Here is a 14,424-nt window from a genome sequence, read left to right on the forward strand (position 1 = left end):
ACTCTGGTAATTACATTAATTTCTCCCACTTTAGCAACTCGAGCAGGCGTTGCTACGTACATGTAGCGAGTTAGCGCTGATAAATTTAGAGAGAACGCAGATGGTTTAAAGTGGAGTGAGATGGCGCTCGCCCCCGCGGCTGCCTGCCTGATGCTCAAGGGTGCACGTGCACGCTTGCAGGCAGGTGCATCTGGCCTGGCGACCCATGACTCTACCCCGAGCTGTTTAGCTCACAAATACAGCAGCAGTCACGGCACCTTGACCTCACGTGAACATACTAGCGCAGCTAAATCCGGATGCGTGGCTGTGCACGTGGGTCAATGTGCTCCTGCGGTTTCTCCCCCAGGGAACAGGGTCCGAGACTCCCCGTGGACACGTGCCTTCCTTCTGAGCTTAACTTCCATTCTTTTACTCTTTTGCCCCACTTGTTAAGTTTAAACTGATGTTCCTTCGGTCAGAGATGTCATTAGCACAGAGGGACATATGGTGAGTACTTGGATTTGTGGGTTGAGAAGACTTTCACTATCCAGGACACTCTCACAGTGAAAATACACTGTGTGCACAATTATTAGGCAAGTTGTATTTCTGAGGATTCGTTTTATTATTGAACAACTACAGTGCTCTCGGTCAATGCAAAATGTCAATAAACCTCAAACATGAATATTTAAGAAAGTAAAAGTGAGGGTTTTAGCTTTCTTAGGAGAATGTGTGCATAATTATTAGGCAGCTATTAGTGTGCAGAATTATTATGCAACTAAATGAAAAATGGAAATTTTCACATCTCACTAAAGTAAGAAACAATAATCAAACAACTAAAAATTTACAAACAAACATTTCTCACATTTAAAATAAATAAATAAATGAATAAATAAAAAATACATCACTGACCAATATAGCCACCCTTATTTTCAATAAGTCATAAGTCTTCCATTCATGGAGTCTGTCAGTTTCTTAGTCCGTTGACGATCAACTTTTTGTGCAGCAGCAACCACAGCCTTCCAGACACTGTTCAGAGAGTTGAACTATTTTCCTTCACCATAAATCTCCGGTTTAAGAAGGGCCCACAAGTTCTCAATAAGGTTTAGGTCAGGGGAGGAAGGGGGCCATGTCATTATTTTTTCATCTTCAAGGCCTTTACTGGCTATCCATGCAGTGGAGTACTTCGATGCATGCGATGGAGCATTGTCCTGCATAAAAATCATGGTCTTCTTGAAAAATGCAGACTTTTTTCTGTACCACTGCTTGAAGAAAGTGTTTTCTAAAAACTGGCAGTAGGTTTGGGAGTTGAATTTGAGGTCATCTTCAACCCGAAAAGGTCCAAGTAGCTCATCGTTAATAATACCAGCCCATAGCAGTTCCTCACCTCCACCTTGCTGACGTCTGAGTTGAAGTGGAGCTCTGTGCCCGTTACTGATCCAGCCACGGTCCCGTCCATCAGGTGCGTCAAGAGTCGCTCTCGCCTCATCAGTCCATAAAACCTTTGAAAATCAGATCAGTCTTCAGATATTTCTTGGCCCATTCCTGACATTTCACCTTATGTGTGTTATTCAGTGGTGGTGGGGTTTCAGCCTTCCTTACCTTGGCAATGTCTCTGAGTACTGAACACCTTGTACTTCTGGGCGCTCCACGTAGGCTGCAGTTCTATGAGGACACCGGGCTCCTGCTCGCTTCACCTTCGATTGTTATGAATTCTTTGGCAGTTATTTGCGTATTTTTTTCTCAACACGTTTCTTGTGACCCTGTTGAGTATTTGTGACAAAACATTTAATGGTTCCAATATCTTAGCAATTTTAAGAGTGCTGCATCCCTCAAAGACTTTTTACAATTTTTGACTTTTCAGAGTCAGATAAATCTCTTTTTTGGCCCATTTTGCCTGAGGAAAAGAAGCTGCCTAATAATTCTGCACACCTTGATATAGGGTGTTGATCTCCTTAGGCCACACCCTCCTTCATTATACAAATACACATCACCTATACATCCAATACTACAGCATGCTATACACTGTGTGCACAATTATTAGGTAAGAGAGTATTTTGACCATATCATCATTTTTATGCAAGATGTCTTCACCTTGGTCACTTTCACAAATGCGGGGTACATCAGGAACTTCAAGAGGTCCTAATAATATCCATATCTTAGTAACCATTAGTAACTATTAGTAACCATTTCTCTGGAGTTTGTGAAGGTGGTTTATTGGAGTTGAAGGGCAAAGAGGTCAAATATTTTACCACACTGTGTTTCAAGCTAATTTAACATTCCTTCCAGTCAAGTGATTTTAATTTGCTTTCTTCTGAGTTCTGCCTTTGATTCATATCCCTGGAAAATTTCAAACCAATTAATTTGATGTTTATCAGATTAATCATCCTGCCTGAAATAGCTAAACGAGCTTGAAATCATTATGTTCATTGTGTGCCGAGTCACATGGATTTTAAGGACAATCAAGAGTATCCATGAAAATAAGTGTGGTGGCATTTAGCTCTTGGGTTCAGCTTTCCACAAGCATGTGGGGGCATGCCTGCTTTGTAAGTGTGCATTTAGTTTCTAACATTGTATGACTGATGTCAAACTTTTATGTGAATGGTACAGTGATCCTTCATTAACTGCAAAAGCGTACTTGATGTTGGCATAGTTTAAAAGTTAAATATATGCACACATAAATACATACACATTAAATGGAAACACCCACATTTCAGTATGACAAATCCACTTTGAATATTATTTTGAGAAGGTAATTGTGTAATTGGGTGCAACGGTGTAAGCGTTTGGATAGTGGAAAACAAGAGAGACAGTCAAGCCATTTACAAATCAAAACATTAGCAAAGAGTGAAACCTGACTCTTGTAATTACTGTGTTTGCCAGAGTAAACCAGAGGCAGTCCCCTGACAAGCAATCAGGCTGTTGGTGAGAAAATGTTAAAAGGAATTCAAATCATTTCACATCTGCTACATTTTCCCAATTTGTCATGGTCAGACAGAGCTGAGGGTCAGTGGACTCCATTATAGGTGGAGAGCTACTTCTGTGTCCACTTCTTGGAAACAAAATCATTACTGACACCTATCAGTAGCACACACCCTTAACACACACTCCTCTTCCACAGTATGTATCCGGGGCTCATCCTATCGACCTTATATTCGTATACTCATGGAGAAGGTCACGGGGGAAGTTACTGCATGCCTCCTTATTCCGCATGACTTTTGGAAGTACCAGCCACCACAGGTGGCTGTGTGAGTGTAATAAAATGTTTACAGTTACTGCATGAGTTGGGCATACATGTGATACCTCGCTCAGGTGAAGGACTGGCCAACCCAGCACTCTCGTGCTCTGCCTGATCGCCAATCTGGTGGTAAGTTTATGAGGCTGCACCCGCTTATCAGTGGAAAACCAAGGTCAACGATCTGCACATGGACTTATTTCCCCTTAGCGAAATAGCGAAACTTCCGGGAAGTTCTCTGTTCTTCACAGATGAGCAGAGTTCCACAGGAAGAAAATACAATCGAACTGATCCTCACCGAGCACCGAGCTGGTCACTCACCAGACCCCAAGCTGCACGTTTGAAGCACGTGTTCTGGTGGGATGTTCGCAGAAACAGAAACTTTGCTCAACCCACGAGCTGCTCGGCCTATCAGTGCTAACAGATGAACACAGAACTTAACATAAGACTGTGCATATGGGCTGTGCTAAATCTAGTACAGGATATTAAATTGTTGCGGTATTTTTGATATCAGAAGCTGTCTTTGGTTATTATAAACATTGATATCAGGCACATAGTTTATTAGATCAGCCGGGCAGACAAAGAAATGTCAGCGCGCCGCCTGATGGTGCATTTACATCAGTCCGGCGCGAGGACGTATGTGGATGGCTGCATGTGGGCATAAAAATGTGTTGCCTGCATCATTCAGTTGAAATATAAACTAGCAAGTGAGCAGAATATAGGCTAAAAAGGACAATAATGGCCAATAAAGACAAACTTTTGTAATAAAATTATATGTTAATACTTTTCAAAGCCCACCAGAGACACCAACCACTTCTGCAACATTTCTCCAGGCATTTTTGCGTTGATCTGAGTACCCATAATTCATCAGAGATGGATCAAAAAGAGAAGGAATCATAATAGTGCAGTCATAAGTTTTCCCTCTATACTCCAGCGGAACGTTTGAAAATGGAACGAATGCTTCAAACATTGCATTGCTAACACTTAACCCGCGCACATCAGCTAACACTTATCCCGCGCACATCAGCTAACACTTATCCCGCGCACATCAGCTAACACTTAACCCGCGCACATCAGCTAACACTTAACCCGCGCACATCAGCTAACACTTAACCCGCGCACATCAGCTAACACTTATCCCGCGCACATCAGCTAACACTTAACCCGCGCACATCAGCTAACACTTATCCCGCGCACATCAGCTAACGCTTATCCCGCGCACATCAGCTAACGCCTCATGCACACATCAGCTAACACTTATCCCGCACACATCAGCTATCTTCTGACTGGACAGATGTGCCAGATCACGCTCGGCGTGGCTGAGTCTGACGGAACCAACTGAATGGGATCCATCGCCAGAATGTAAATGCACCACCACAGTCTCTCTCGTTTTTCTTCCTGCATGTGATCATCTTTTACGCACATGCACGCGCGCACACGCCCAGACGCTCACACACACGCACACTCACACACGCACATAAGCACACACGCACTTACAAGGTCTCGTTACACCCTAAACTGAGTTTATACTGGTTTGCCATCTTTTGATTCAATTCTTTGTCTTCTCACTGTTGCATTTATTTATTATTCTGAACAGTAAATTAATTTTATTGGCCTTGCGGTCTGTCTTGTTATCTCTTGGATATTGATTGAAGGCAACAAACTATCATTGAATTCTTAACCATCAGGAGTTAGAATCTTTGTTATTATTTTCAATTAGACATTAGGATTTTTACATTTGTCTTAAAGAACTCATTTTGATATCAATTAAGATTACAATCATTTTAATATCAAAGTATTTTTTACAAGTCTAATTACTTAATAAGATTTATACCTAGCACCATCCCACTGTTGCTGTCTCTTTTATCTTCCGTGTGGTTTCTCATGCCTTTGATGACCACTCCTACACAATTGTTCCTGGAAAGGAAAAAACAAAACAAAAAGAAAGCAAGATCGCAGAAACTCTGACTTAATAAACACACACTTGACGCCGTGAGGTGACTGTGAGCCTCTCAGAGTTGTGTTCAGTGCAAGAAGAGCTGTGTGCTGTGGGCTTAACCGTAATCGCAGGGTAAACAGGGCTGGTGCCTGTATCCGCACTGTTGACTCTGGGCTGTTAACCCACAGGCTCTTTGGGGGTTTGGAGTGTGTGTGTGTGTGTGTGTGGTTGACACTTTAAGAGATCTCCGCTTGATTCTGACAGTGTAAATGTTGACACAGGTTCGAGCATCTGCCTCTTTAATGGTAGGGGGTTCTCGCCAGCCGGAGTTGAGGCTGAGGTGGATGGTAGGGCGAGGGTAGGGCGTGGTTTGGCCGGGGGGGGGGGGCACCTCGTGGCACATCATCTTTCACCGGCGGTGCATTCTTGGCTCCAGCTTCCGTATGTGCGCGGCCGTGCATCACTTTCATTGGAAGGGTGTTGCAGTGAGGGGGAGAGAGTGTGAGAAAAGATGGATAGAGAGAGAGAGAGAGAGAGGGAAAGAGAATAAAAGAGAGACCGTTCGAGATAGAGAGAGAAAGAGATAGAGAGAGAGAGCAGGCCTGGCAGAAGATAACTCACTGCTGATTCCAACACCGCTGCGTACTCCTCACAGCTGGGTGAAGCACGCCCCCGTCCCCGCCCTCCAGCACCAGACGACACTCTCTATTTGTGGTTGGGGGCAGCCGTGTGGAAAAACCCATCATCTGGGCCAGCGGATCTGGAAATAGAGTCCTCGGCAGGGTTGGCCTCGCCCCGGGGCCCTGCCGCCCTGGGTGCACACCGCACCCTGTCTGCCGGGGCAAGGAGCTCCAGCCGGAGGGTGGGGTCTCCGGCAGCTATTTCTGCCCCTGTAGCAAGGCTAGAGCAGTGACTGCACCTCTAAGCGGAGGGCCCTTCGGGACCCGAGCCACTCTAAACAAGCATGCCGTGATGATTCCAAGATGCCATGTTCCGACCTGGAAGATCTGAATTGCCTAACAATACGGTGTAGTAGGACCTCAGGGCTGGAATCAATAAGTCGTTGTGATACAGCGCATCACAGCCGATTACAGAAAACCAGAGCTTCTGACAACACTGTTGTTTGACAGATCCAGCAACAGAAGGATGGTGTGAGAGTCATTTAAAGCACAGCAATTCTTTTACATAGTCATTTCAATAATATCCAGTTATAAATGTAATGAAATTAAGTTTGTATGAGATTCTCACCAGCCAGAGAATTGCCCTGAACACACCCCCGCCTCCCAAACACACACTACAGAACTACGTCTCCTCCAAAACAAGCCACTTTATAAGCTAGTTTTCATAGGCATTGTTAGGTACATTAGCAGAAGAACACCCCCCACCCCCCAGGTCTCCATGCAGATGCCCTTACTCTGGTCTCTGTGTAGAAGAAGCCAGCTCCCAAAGACCCAAACGAGGACACAATCGTTTCCAACATCCGGAACATCAGCAAAGAACTGCACATGGCCGAGATGAGACTGAAACCTTAACCCCTGCTGCAGGACACCTTACCGAGTCTGCTCACGTATGGATGTTTACAAAGACAGGAACACAGTAAAGTAGACCCACCTTAATATTATTATTTTTTTTTTTTACTGTTCATTATTGGTATGCCTTGGGAACACCCTCTGACAACTAATGTCTTGAAATGGTCTTAAAAATGCACATTTGTATGTCCTCGGTAGTTGCAAATAGAAACTGCTCAAGGTGACATTGTTTGAACATGATATTAAAAGCTTGTCTTTCTGTTGATTGCTGGATGCTCAGAGAAGCGTTTATGAGATTTGTGTCAATCATTCCGACAGCATGATAATATGAGCTTGATGAAAAAGATTGCGGTCACGTTGTGTTCAAGTGCAGACTTTGTTACAGCTCGTAATTAGCGTCACAAGGACTCGAGCTGCTGAAATAATAGCAATTACCCAAACCAGCTATTCTGCCTTTCTTTTTGAAATATTTAAAACCACTCATGGGTATTTGTTTCAAAATTATAATATAATTTTCATTCTCAAATCTCTCTCTGAACTGATCAACTAAATCCTTCCAAATGTATAACCATACAGTCAGCCAGGCTATGTACAAGTATTTGTGTGTCTATGTATACGTGCATGCTTTAGTGTGTGTGTGTGTGTGTGTGTGTGTGTGTGTGTGTGTGTAACTGATATATATGATTGTACTTAACATCAGTGTCTTATGATAAACAACTTTGGATGAAACCTCTCACAATTTATATTTTTAAAAGGCCAAAATTACCCTGTAATATTAGATCTTAATATATAAATAAACTTTTAAGGAAATGAACTTTAGTTGAATATGGTTTAGTCTTCATCAGCAAAAGCTTGTTAATAAATTAGCTGTCAATCATGCGTTCTAAGCTGTCCTTCTACCTCTTACTCCAGGCAGCAGAACAGAAGGTCCATTCAGAAGCTCTTAAAGGTTTTATCGGGCCATAAACTACGGCACTATAAACATCCCAGTCACATCACAAGGGAAGCACACTTTAGTTATTCACATTTTAAACACTACACACTCCAGCACTGACTGCCTTGCTGTCTGTCCCCTAATAATAGAAAGTCTTTTGGCCAGAGTACTGTCATTGTTCTGGCCAAATGCATTATCAAATGCTCTTGCAGTGAACTGCCCACTTCCATCACTGTCAAAAAGTGGCAGGTATGAGGGCAATGATATGTGAGAGGAGAGGGGAGGAGAGGAGAGGGGAGGGGAAGAGAGGAGAGGGGAGGGGAGGGGAGGGGAGGAGAGGAGAAGAGAGGGGAGGAAAAGAGAAGATAGGGGAGGGGAGGAGAGGAGAGGGGAGGGGAGGAGAAGAGAGGGGAGGGGAGGAAAGAAGGAAGGACAGGAGAGTCCTTGGGAGCTGAGCCTCCCCTGCCTCAATCACATTCTCCTCTTGGAGGGGCCTGAATCAGGGAGGCTCATGGGTAATTACAATGGCTGTATCCACTATGCCGGTCCACTGCAGTTCTCCTATCACTGAGGGCTCCCCAAGTAGTTCTCAGTAGTGCTGTTCTCAGAGACAGAGAGGGAGAAGAGAGAAGACTAGATGTGAAGAGGGAGAGAGAGAGAGAGAGAGAGAGAAGATAAGATGAAAGAAGAGAGAGCGAGAGAGAGAGAGGGGAGTAAATGATGGCTAGATGAGAACAACAAAGACAGACAAAAAATAAGTGGAGAGCTAAATAGTGGCATACACACACACGGATGCACGGACGCACGCACGCACGCACACGCGCACACACACACACACACACACACACACACACACACACACACACACACACACACACACACACACACACGTACTTGCACCCATCAGAAGCAAAGGCAAATCTTATTGCCTGGGTTGGATGGGATATGCGCTCTCGGGTGATGCATAGAATTATATGAATATATGGATACTAACATCTACATCACTGTTCACAACTGGCAGCAATTCAAGTTACTATTATTAACATTCAGGCACTTGGTCCAATACGTGTTATCAGGACACTAGACAGGTCGTTTATATAGTTCATTTTTAGGACACCAGACAGGTCGTTTATATAGTTCATTAAATGCAGCCTTTCTTTAGATATTTTTTTTGTTTCTGAGAAGAGTGCGGCTGTTCTCGAAAGAGACACCAACAGAATTTCTGTTAACATTTCACGTGAAGCAGCACAGGGGGACTATTTTTATTTTACTAATTTCTGTATTAATGTCAAGGCCATTGCTGAGAGAGAGGAAAGTTCACACTAATGCACATATACTGTATGTGCCAACGCTTCCACAGGGGCTGCTCTAGCCAGCAAAGTGGGTGGATCTTAAACACGAAAACCATCAAAACCCAAACAAACAAACCAAAATCTTTTAATAATTCACTTGGCTTCAGTCTGAATACATCTATAAGTTTAAGGGTTGTATTTTTGGACAGAGATCGAGCCTAGTCTTGGATTGGTTTACACTGCCTTAGGACTTTTTCCACTGAAAATCTCTTTCATTTTTGGCCAAATACGGTCCCTATCTATCTATCTATCTATCTATCTATCTATCTATCTATCTATCTATCTATCTATCTATCTATCATGTATTTATAAGAGTATCTGTTGTTAAGCGCATATCTAGTATTTTTTAAACCGGTGAAATGTTGAAATTAAAAAGTCTGGAGCCCGTTTTTGGACTGTAGCAAAGTGTAGCAGAAACATCCCTGCAGTCTCGCGTATAGGGCACAATAATCAGAGCTAAGTCAGTGACAGACCTGGCACTCTGAAATGCCCAGCACCTATGCTATTGCAGGTGACGTAAGCAGACTTTAATCAGACGTGTCCTTACTGTTTACTTCAGTTGCAGGCCAGTGTTGTACACATTTTAGTATTAATGATGTTGTTAATGGATAGGAACTTTAAACAGCACATCCACGGTGAAGAATGTAAATACCAGAAGAGGAAATTCACTTGTGACGCTGTACAGTATCATCAGTGACGGGGAAACCGCACAAGCTCCGAGTTATCAACTGTGTTATGAAAGAAAAGTGTGGCCAAAAGCCAGCTGAGGGAGAGAAGAAGAGCTGACACCAAGAAGCTCTCCTTCAAGGCCCCAAATAGCCACTGCATCTGAAAAGCAATTATACAGGGAAAGTATTTTAGAGAAGAGGAAATGTGCTCAAGAACTTCACTTATTGAAGCACTGTGAAGGCAGTGAAGAGCGATTTCGAAATGTCAGCATCCTTGCAGAGTCCAGTGCATGAGTATATGCAGTTATAAAACAAATGGAGGGAAAACACACAGCGCTCTCTCTCTCTCTCTCTCACACACACACACACACACACACACACACACACACACACACACACACACACACGAAATTCAACTGTTTTTCCATCCAACCAGAACTGAATTTGGTGATCAGACTGCAAAGTTCCAGAATCCAGTTCGTCTGATTCCTACCGACAACGAGTACTGAGAAATGTGTTAATAATGGAGCGTCCTGTGGACTCTGTACAGCCCTTCACCTTTCTGTGGCTTCATTTCTTATAAAATGGGGGCTGTTACTGCTGTGCTTACCTGTCTTTCTGGTATGGCTAGAGTCAGAAACAACTGCTGCTCTCCTCTGAAGAGCACGCCTTGGCTGCAAGCAGTCCAATAAAAGGTCAAGGAGCCATATGGCAAAACTGATGTTATCTCAGGTCACAGTTAGGTATACCATGAACGTGTGCTCTCTGAACGCAGGAACTCACGTGAACGCTGAACCCACCCGGCACTGCGCTTGTAACAACTCTGTTACAAACTATGAGATCAACAGCAGCAAAATGAGAAACAGTGCGAGGAGGAAAAAACAACAACAAAGAAAGTGAGTGGCTCCAGACTCAAAAAGGGAAACCTCTGTGTGTGCCGCAGAATAAAGCATTTTGATCTTACACGCACGGTAGCGCGTGGGTCACACAGCGGCTAGGTGAATGGTTCAGCTTGTGCCGAGCACATACAGGATATTCGCTGCGAGAAGGGCGAATGCGAATCTCGGCCTAGCTGGCATGGAGCAGCGTATAAATCACAGCAGAGTGAGAGCATGAATTTGCTTTGATGCGAAACGTGCAGCCTGAGTCAGTCCATGACAGATGGCACTGCCAGGCCTCTCAACGTGGACACATAGTTTCTGTCACGCGGGTGGCTGACAGCAAATAAACTTGGGGGGGGGGGGGGTGATATGTACCGCGCACACGCACACTTGTAAATTTCAGTGAATTTGACACCACCCTCCTCTCACCAGCTGTTCCAGACAATTCCAGCAAATGGCATGTCACACCCCAGGGCACTCTCATGGCAATGCACACCGCTTGCTTTCTGCATCGCAACGTGTTATTTACAGGACACAGGTAAGGACTCTGTAAGTGGCAGACCTCGAGGGACGGCATTAACCTGACTTTTGGTCCATATCACCCACAAAAATCTGAGCCACAGAAGCTTTGAGATTAATTCACTTATTTATTACCGGCCCCGGCACGTCCTGCTAATAGACGCGGCAATCGCTTCACATTCCGACCAGCCTGGAACTCAAGATATAATGTCCTCATCAACCCACATCCGCTGCCAGCTAATGAGACACTCGTTTTCCGAGTCGCCCACCTGGTTTGACCTCAGTTTTTTTTTTTTGTAGGTTTAGAAAATCATGGCAGAAAAACAAGGCAAACATCTTCTACAGATCTAATGAAAAGCATGAGCTGGTAAAGGCATCATCTTCTGGATTTTGTAACTTCTCAAAGTTTTCATAGAACATCTCTGAATGTTTATATGATTATTAAAGTCTAATACATTTATTTGCAAGTGTACACTGAGGTATTCACACAGACACGCTACATATGTCATTATATAATATATATATATATATATATATATATATATATATATATATATATATATATATATATATATAACATATATATATATATATATATAAACAAACAATTCCCCATGCACCTTCTGCTGGGTGGTCTTTTTCCTTCAAACTCAGATCTTCTAAACTCAGATCTTCTACCAGAGGCCTAGAAGTTTGATGGTCCTGCATAGTATTGTAGACCTTGGTATTTCTCAAGCTTTTTGTGCTCCTTGTTCCTGACGTTGCTATCATTTGGGATTGCTACATCCATCACTATGGCCCTCTTCTGCTGTTTGTCCGTCAGTACTGTGTCCGGTTGGTTAGCCATTACCATTTTGTCAGCCGGAATCCAGAGCTCCCGCAGGATCTCAGCTTGGTATATGAGAGTGGAGAATATCTGCTTCTATCTTCTACCAGAGGTCTGGGAGTTTGAGGGTGCTGTGCAATATTTCTGCTGTTTTAAGGAACGTGTCATATACAGCGTTCATCTACGGCTCATCCAGTTTGGACTTGAGGGAGTACTGGCAGAAAAGAACGATGGAAACAAAGTAAGGAATATGAAAAGCTGGAGAAATGCCAGGGACAGAAAGAAGTAGTGTGGAAAAAAAATGTGGAAATCTAAATGAAAACTGTCGCAGTGGTGATTGGTGCATTCAGTGCTGTTAGCTCTAAACTGGGGGAGTGGCTGCAACACATCCCTGCAATGACACCAGTCTCAGTCCAGAGATCCCAGGAATGGTGAAAGTCCATAAGCCACTAATATAAATCCCTCTCACCCTACCAGTTAGTGGTCAAATCTTTCCTTTCAAGCTCAAGTCTGAAGCTCTCCAAAATGTGTTGTTTTACCGGAAGCCTGTGTGTGTGTGTGTGTGTGTGTGTGTGTGTGTGGCCATCTACTGTATGTGTACAAATAGATAATATCCAGACCATTTAACAAAGGTCATTAATGGAAGAAAGATGCCTTTGCAAACTATGCACAACTGTACTGTGCTGAGAGTGACTTAAATAGTGACTACTGAGAACTGACCACATAGCACTACTGATTATATAGCACTGACTACTGAGAACTGACCACATAGCACTACTGATTATATAGCACTGACTACTGAGAACTGACCACATAGCACTACTGATTATATAGCACTGACTACTGAGAACTGACTATATTGCAATACTGATTATATAGCACTGACTACTGGCTTAATTGGATCCTCCATGGTCCCACCCTTTTGTGGCTATGAGGCAGCTCTGTGTTTGCTGGCAAGGAAACACCAAAGGTAACACCATCACAAATATAGGGAAGGTGACACAGTCCCAGAACCTAGGGAAGGTGACACAGTCCCAGAACCTAGGGAAGGTGACACAGTCCCAGAACCAAGGGAAGGTGACACAGTCCCAGAACCAAGGGAAGGTGACACAGTCCCAGAACCTAGGGAAGGTGACACAGTCCCAGAACCAAGGGAAGGTGACACAGTCCCAGAACCAAGGGAAGGTGACACAATCCCAGAACCAAGGGAAGGTGACACAGTCCCAGAACCAAGGGAAGGTGACACAGTCCCAGAACCAAGGGAAGGTAACACCATCAAAAATATAGGGAACGTAACTCCGTCACAGAACCTAGGGAAGGTGACACGGTGAGAGAACCAAGGGAAGGTAACACGGTCACAGAACCTAGGAAAAGTAACACCGTCACAGAACCTAGGGAATGTAACACGGTCATAGAACCAAGGGAAGGTGATACGGTCACAGAACAGGTACGCCTTGTGTTAATGGGAGAAGCATTACAGTACTCTATATGAGCAAGAAATGACACACAGCAGGTGACCAATGGCCTCAGACAACCCCCAGCAGAGCAGCAGATTTACTCCTGAAAAATCAAACACCGTGAAACCAGAAATGTCTTCCATTATTAATTCTCTTTTTTCTGTATCTCATGCCAGTTCCTTGTATATCTTACCCCTGGTGTCATCATCTTTTGTAATAATGTAACATGCAATGTCATTTATTTAGCACAAGGCTTCATCTGAGATGCGTGCTTCACATGGTACTGTGCACTTGTATACCCAGCAAAGAGCTGAACCACCACCAAACACTGGATGTGGAGTTGACTCTTTTTTTTGGCTCTCTCTGTTCCTCACTAGCGAGAACACTAAAGCAGCCTCGACGCCGACAGCATCGTGATAACCAAGCTTAACAAGTCAGACCCCAGCTGAGTCTCCCTCCACAGCACGCCATCCGCAGCCAGCACACAACTACTTTCTCTCAACTTTTTCTCACCAAATCTCTTTTTTTTTTGAGCGAAGCTCTCCCTCTGTCAAGCTGAAGGGGAAGATGGGCGACTGGAGGTGAGCTGCTTATTTCTCCGTTACGTCTCGTCTCCAGCAGCTGCTCGGGGAGGCCGCGCGTGGCAGCCAGGGAGCCGTGAAGCGAACGCAGCGAGCCGGCTTCCGCGGGACTGTCAGGAACGCCGCCCGGCTCGAGACAGTGCGCGCGGAAACTGTATCCTCCCACGCGCACACGCGCTGGAGGGGAAAAAAAACCTGCCAAACGTAACTGCAATTAAGAACGAAAAGGAGGGCGTCAGAAATGTGGCGCGCCTGTGCCGTACCTGAACTGGGAGTGCAGGAAGCAGTCCTGGGGTGGGGTGGAGAGAGCACAGAGTGAGCTCACATCTCGTGGAGAGGGGGGGATTAAACTGCTCCAAAGCAACAAACAAACTCTCGGTGGTAGCGCAACGGCACACACTTCGCTCACGGCTCAGGAAGAAAGCAGGGAGGCTTGAGGCCGTGGGGCTGGATGAGGAAGAGGGGAATGGATCATGAACAAAATGGTGCTAAACAGATACCCTGCTGTGACGTCAGGAGGAAGGGCA

General features: G+C 44.5%; 1 long non-coding RNA gene across 1 annotated transcript; it reads right to left on the minus strand.

Annotated features, from left to right (window-relative positions):
- Positions 1-601: 601 nt before the first annotated feature.
- On the minus strand, positions 602-14,335 carry LOC145658657 (uncharacterized). The gene is made up of 6 exons (XR_014124351.1): positions 13,830-14,335; positions 5,772-8,246; positions 5,046-5,128; positions 1,579-1,739; positions 1,364-1,478; positions 602-1,187 (listed from the first exon to the last, which is right to left on the minus strand). It is a non-coding gene; the product is annotated as an uncharacterized LOC145658657 (long non-coding RNA).
- Between the last annotated feature and the right edge of the window lie 89 nt (positions 14,336-14,424).

Source organism: Electrophorus electricus, chromosome 6 (genome assembly GCF_041902795.1).
Source record: "Electrophorus electricus isolate QZ-2024a chromosome 6, ASM4190279v1, whole genome shotgun sequence".
Classification (NCBI taxonomy): Eukaryota; Metazoa; Chordata; class Actinopteri; order Gymnotiformes; family Gymnotidae; genus Electrophorus; species Electrophorus electricus.